Here is a 6,681-nt window from a genome sequence, read left to right on the forward strand (position 1 = left end):
CTGCATTTTGTAAATAAATCATGAATAGTTTTAGGAGTTTTATTTGTACATCTAATGGGAATTTATAGAAGTAAAGTGAACATAATTCATTTATCCTTTAAAATAATTACTACATGTAGCAAAACAAATAGTAGTAAAGATGATAATGCAATGAAGGAATGATACCATACTTTATCTTTAGTTTCAACATCGGCAATAACATTCCAAGTTGCCATAATTTGTCAGCTTAATGAAATAACCTATCACCTAATGTTAAACTTAATTTCTGAAGAGGCCATGGCTTATTGCACAGTGAAAAAACATGACAAAGACTTTATGAATGGCGGAACGATACATAAATGTGGGTAGGGTATCTGTGCTAGCGTAGTAATACTACTGTAGCAGTAGTGCCGCAACAGTAGTTTACATGAATTAAACGTTTAGGCCAACTGCTGGGATCCTTGAGGATCATTTAGCACTTCTGACAACTACTCGAGAAATGAGTTTTTATAGCCAGAATTTAAATTTGCTGATCCAATAAGGCCCATGATAGCCTTCAGTGTTATCCTGAATTATAACGAGGCCAAAGTGGGTGGAGCCTCATGAAGTCATCATTCTGACGATAATTACTGGTGAAGGTTTAAAGCCGAAATACGGTACCGGCTATTTTTTTTTTTTTCAGTAAATTGGTAGGTAGGTAGATAGACAATAAATAAAAATTGCTTGACATTGGATATAGCAGTTATCAAATCAAGCTTGTCTACTACGTTTTTGAAAATTACCAACTATTCCCTACACCTTGTCAATCTGATTGTGACCTATAAAGTAGACTGTAATTTCTTAGGAAACTTATTTTGGGAGTTAGACTAATAATCGAAGTGTTTTTGTATTTATTAACATATTTTGTTGGTTTGTTCATTATGACAATTATCAGTGGAGAGGTTTCAGAGTTCATAAAGGTGTACTGCTTTGATTTTATTTAAACTTTTGTGTCATTTTTTGGGAGAGGTATAGCCTTCGTTACGTATAGCCAATCATCGATCGAGAAAGAGGGAAGGAAGGCCGTCATAAGTTACGTAACGAATGCGTTCGAAACCTTTTCTCTGAGTAAGTTGGCCCGTCTTCTAAAAACATCACTTTTACTATTATAAGTACCAATTTTATTCAACCTACGTAATGCAGAATATAGTCAAAATTTATGTGTAGATATAATGTGCACTCTGAAGAAGCGTTACATTCATGAAATTCATAGATAAAAAATTATTGCAAAAAAACCGTGTTACAGAGGCCCTGAATCTCATAGTAGCTCTTCTAAATCAAATGACTTAACCATATGTTTTTCTGTGGGCATCAACAACAAAGATTGGCGGTCATATTTAGTTGTTTTAGTTTGCAAATACAGTAGTTCTTCGCATGTTTTGACACGGGAAAGATATTTTCATTTATTTTGAGTGAGGAACTTGTTCCAGGGAAGGTCTCCCTACAACATGCAACAAAGAATCACAAGGGAAGATAGGAGCACTAACACTCAAGGGCACAATACTCTGGCAATATCTTTGGTGATGTAGTTCACAAACCTTCATTCTTAATAGAAAAGCTTCATTTGTCCAGAGGCCTACAAACTCCACACGTAAAAAAGTAATTTAATGGCCTACTTTAGCTTTGCCAGGACTAAAGCCTCCTCACTCTTAAGTTCTATTTCGGCTCCGTCCTAACGACTCCAGTGAGGTGATGAACAGGAATTTATGTTATGAATGAAGACAACGGCAGGGGATTGGAGCAAAGATGTACTGGAGTAAAGATGAAATAAAGATCATTACCTTCGAAACACCGAGAATGAATACTGCGTACACTCACTAATCACTCACCCTTTTATTTTGATCAAACTACTTTCAAAATATCAGGTATAACTATCTTGAATTAAATTGTAATACAAACACATAATCAATCAAACAATTGGAGTAAAGATACGAACATGTATAATCGAATCTAATTAGTTTATTACAAAATTACAGCGTTGAATCGGACATTTTAACAAGAGCAAAAAGGTTAAAGCAAACACAATTAAATGAAATGCAGAACTTAGCAAAAATAAAAGTATAATCAAAATTATTTTTACTCCAGGACTCGAGGTCTTTTGCAAGAGTGAATTATTAAATCATAGTATACAAGACTTGACTAGTCTCTAAAAGTGAAAATATACACAGTTTATACAAAAATCCCATGCACTTAGCCCCAATTGTGTAAAAAGCCAGCAATACCTAAATAACGTAAAATGAAAATCTAACCTAAGGATGGGGAAATTTTACTGCGGGCCCACGTACATTACCTGCACTCACTTCCAAGGACTTAAAGAGTAGCCCTTGTCCCGAAAATGGCTGTTAAGTAGCTTATTTGCACATTTCGTTGACTGGCCCACCCCTTTGTGTTTCTTGCTTAGCCGATCAGGATCACTGGCATAGGCTGCAGGCTCGTCTGTTCTATCTCTCGGAGTCCTACTCTGGTTGGTGTGGATTGGAAGGAACACCTTTGTTATGTCTTGAGGTGAGCCAGACAGGTGAATCAACCTACCTTATCATGGCGCCGTCACTCTTGCTAGCAAATAGGGTGATTCTCAGTTCAAATCGGATCATCTGGGGTCAGCTTCCGACAGGTTAATCTTGTTCACTTGACGTGCCATATCAGGAATTTTGGCCAGGGCATTATATTATTGTAAGGATTGGGGTAGAGGCAGGATTTTGTACAAAATACAAAGAGCAATATTGCAACTCTAGGAGAACATACATACATAATAACCCTATCTATTCTGGCACACAAAATTTAACCATTTAAAAGCATAATCAGCACAGGGATGGTGCGATAGACGTAAAATCCTAATATCAAACAAACCTGAACTAGTACTGCAAGATAAAAGTTACTTATAAATCAGTAATACTAAAATTAAATTCAAAACAGTGTAATAATTTATCTCAAAACGTGTAGTTTAAGGAAATAACCAAAGATACGCAGAGTATGATATTTGTCTGTCGCTGCTATGTCGTGACGTCACGAGAAAATAGTGTATTTGTCAACAACAGCTTCTGCTTCACGGCTAGTTTAGCTGTCATTCTGCTTGCACATGGGACGTAGGAGTAAGGGGGGTTGGTCGCTGAAGCCCCGCTCCCCATTTTATATTTGCGGGACCCATATTTGTTGTCTCTTCGTATTTTCATTGAATATTATCTTAGTTTTGCTCATATTTCAGTCGTACATTTCGGCTTTTTCTATTCTAATCTTTGATCATCTTTTCCAATTCCTTCCATGATTCACCAAATAGAACTAAGTCATCTACAAATCTTAAGTTGTTGAGGTATTCCCCATTAATGTTAATTCCAACATTTTTCCAATCTAAATTCTTGTAAACTTCTAGGCACTCTGTGAATAACTTAGGAGAGGTAGGGTCATTTTGTTTAAAGCAGGCCATAGTATCCGCATACACGCTGAGGATTGCGCGCTGATTTGATCGCTATTGGCGCGGTTGACTCACCTATTTTGGCACGTACAGTATACTATACTTCGTCCCTTGATCGGAGCACTTTTTATATTTTAAAGATAAACTGGTTGTATTTCACAAGTTTGTAATATTATGCACCTCATTGCTCTTTATTTTAGGTTTTCCCCTCACATTTTCATTCACCAAGTTATGATTTCCTTTAATTTCCTCTCCTTTTTCATAGGATATTTTACCTTTAAAACCACACAGTATTTTGCCTTATTCGTGCAATAATATCTTGTTTCCTGGTAATAAAAAGATACTGAAACAAAAGGGAAAAAATAATATTCTGATTAAGTTTTATGAATTCTCTTCATAGGAAAAAATGAAGGTGTAAAATATGGATAGAGGATATATTAAGCAGCCACTGATAATTCTATTAAATTATGTATATCTCTCTCACATTTTCTCTCTGCCTATATAAACGCAATCGTTTTCAAATTTCTATAAAATAACAAGCAAACAAGTACGCCTAATTAAAAGTGCAGAAGTGCTTCCGCATGAGATAATCTCCAGAAAGGTCTAAAAGTCCATTTAGTACATTCCTCTCAGGAGACAATTGGACTCTCGGATTAATGGGGATAAACGGAAAAGGTAATCCGATAATGACTTCAAGGGAAATAAGTACATTAACACGGTAGCAGACAAATCACCACCACGTAGAAGCCGACAGAGAATGCCTATCACGTTCTTTCATATGATTATTTCAAGTCAGATTTCATAGATTTATATTATATAAAAAATATGAAGTAAAAAGTAGGCCTACAAAAATTTGGCTTTTTCAAAATTAGATGTAGGCTACCAATTGTACTTGATACCCAGTAACGTACCAAATTTAGTTAACAAGTATCAAAAACGTAACCATGAGGGCCTATCCTGGGTGCCCAATAGTCTTGAACTAAAGCCTGCCTGACACTTGCGCGCATTCTTGCCACGCACTGGCATGCATTGATGCGTGCCGGCACGCACTGGGTTTTATCCCACACTGTTCACGACCAGTTCACGACACGTTCACGCATAGTTCACGACAAGTTCACGCGACGTTCACGCCATGGCACGAATTGGCACGCCTAGTTCACGAGAAGTTCACGACACGTTCACTCATCTTTCCGCATCATTCCGCATCGTTCACGCATCGTTCACGCCAGTTCACGAATTGGCCACTCCATATAAAAATGGGGCTTCTCCAACCCGAGGACATTCTTGGATTGGCTTCGGACGAGACAACAATGCTTTCTGTCAGAGACACCATTGCATTGAGGAGAAGATACCTATACCTGGCAGCTGCTGTAGCATTTATTGGAGTGCATCAGAAAAGGCTGGTAAAGGAAAAAGAGAAACAAAAGCCAACCCTACCTCGAAGAAAGATACAAAGGAAAGTGTGGGTCAGGGAATGGTTAACCAGAAGGCAGTCGTTTGGACACTATGACAGTCTATTGACTGAACTCAACAAGGAAGATCCAAGGGGCTACAAAAATTACCTCAGAATCACACCTGACCTGTTTCAAGAGATGGTTGAGAAGTTAATCCCGCACCTCCTGAAGCAGTCCACCTTCATGAGGGAACCGCTTCAAGTTGGACTCAAGCTTGCAGTCACCCTCCGCTTTTTAGCCACTGGAAATTCCTATCAAAGTCTGCAGTACAGCTTCAGGGTTGAAGCAAGTACCATCAGCAAGTTAATACCCGAGTGTGTAAAGCCATCATCACGGCCTACAAGGACGAAGTGCTGCGTTGCCCCAAAACTGAAGAGGCCTGGAAGGAAGTTGCTGCCAGATTCAGCTACAGATGGAATTACCACAACTGTCTGGGGGCTTTGGACGGAAAGCACATTGCCATAAAGAAGCCACGCAATGCTGGCTCTTACTACTACAATTACAAGGGCTTCCACAGCATTGTACTGATGGCAGTGGCAGATGCCTCCTACAAGTTTCTTCTATGTGGATGTTGGGGCATAGGGTGGTGCGTTGGATGGAGGAACATGGAGAAACTGTTCTCTGCATGATGCTGTAGAAGACAACAGAGCTGGAGTGCCTCAACCAGGACCAATCCCTAATGATGACCACCCAGTGCCCTATCACTTCGTTGGGGATGACGCCTTTGCTCTCCGAACCTGGATGATGAAACCATTCTCCCATCGGTCACAAGTCCTACAAGAACGCATATATAGCTACAGGTTGTCTCGTGCCCGACGTGTCGTTGAGAATGCCTTTGAAATTTTAAGTCAAAGGTTCCGTTGCTTCTTGATGACGATGCAGCAAAAACCCAACACCATCAACCTGATCACCATGTGTGCCTGTGTCCTGCACAACCTCGTCCTCATCAAATACCCAGGTGCTTTGTCAGAAGTGGACTACGAAGATCCGGACACACATGCTCTGATCCCTGGTGCATGGAGGAATGAGCAAAACCTGCAGGGGCTGATGACTCTACCCGGCCATCATATCTAGAAGGATGCAAAGGATCTGCGAGACTACCTTTCACATTACTACATGTCCCCTGCTGGTGCTGTCCCTTGGCAAGAAAAAATTGTAGTACCTCCATGAGCTGTATAGTTGTTCCATTTTGTTAATAAAAGAAACGTATCTTTTTCGTTTGTATTTTTTGTTGCCCTTTATTTTTGTTTCAATAAGAAAGCATTTGATTTACATATAAATAGCAGACATGAAATATGTACAAGTATTAAGAAAGCATTTTATTTTAACATTAAAAGCAGCAAACATGAAAAGTTTTTAGGCTGTTGATTTTAAGGTAATAGAGAAAAAAAAGTGTGTTGAAATAAGAAATCATTTTATTTTTACATTAAAACAGCAAACAGAAAAAATTTGTTTTGCTCTTCATTTTAAGGTAATAAAGAAGAATAAGTATGTTGATGAAATAAAACATCATTTTATTTTTACATTCAAACAGCAAACTTAAAAATTCCTTGAGTATATTTTTCAGTTCATTTTTATTTAAAACAAAAGTTTTGGCTCTTGATTGGTAATAGAGGAAAATAAGTGTGTGCATGAAATAAGGCATCATTTTATTTTTACATTCAAACAGCAAATATAAACAATTATTAGGTTTATATTTTTCTTTCCTTTTCATTAATTTTTTCGTTTCCTTTTTGTTTCTCTTCATTATAAAGTTATAGAAATAGTTTGAAATAAGATATCAATTTTTATTCACAT

This window comes from Palaemon carinicauda, chromosome 6 (assembly GCF_036898095.1).
Source record: "Palaemon carinicauda isolate YSFRI2023 chromosome 6, ASM3689809v2, whole genome shotgun sequence".
Lineage (NCBI taxonomy): Eukaryota > Metazoa > Arthropoda > Malacostraca > Decapoda > Palaemonidae > Palaemon > Palaemon carinicauda.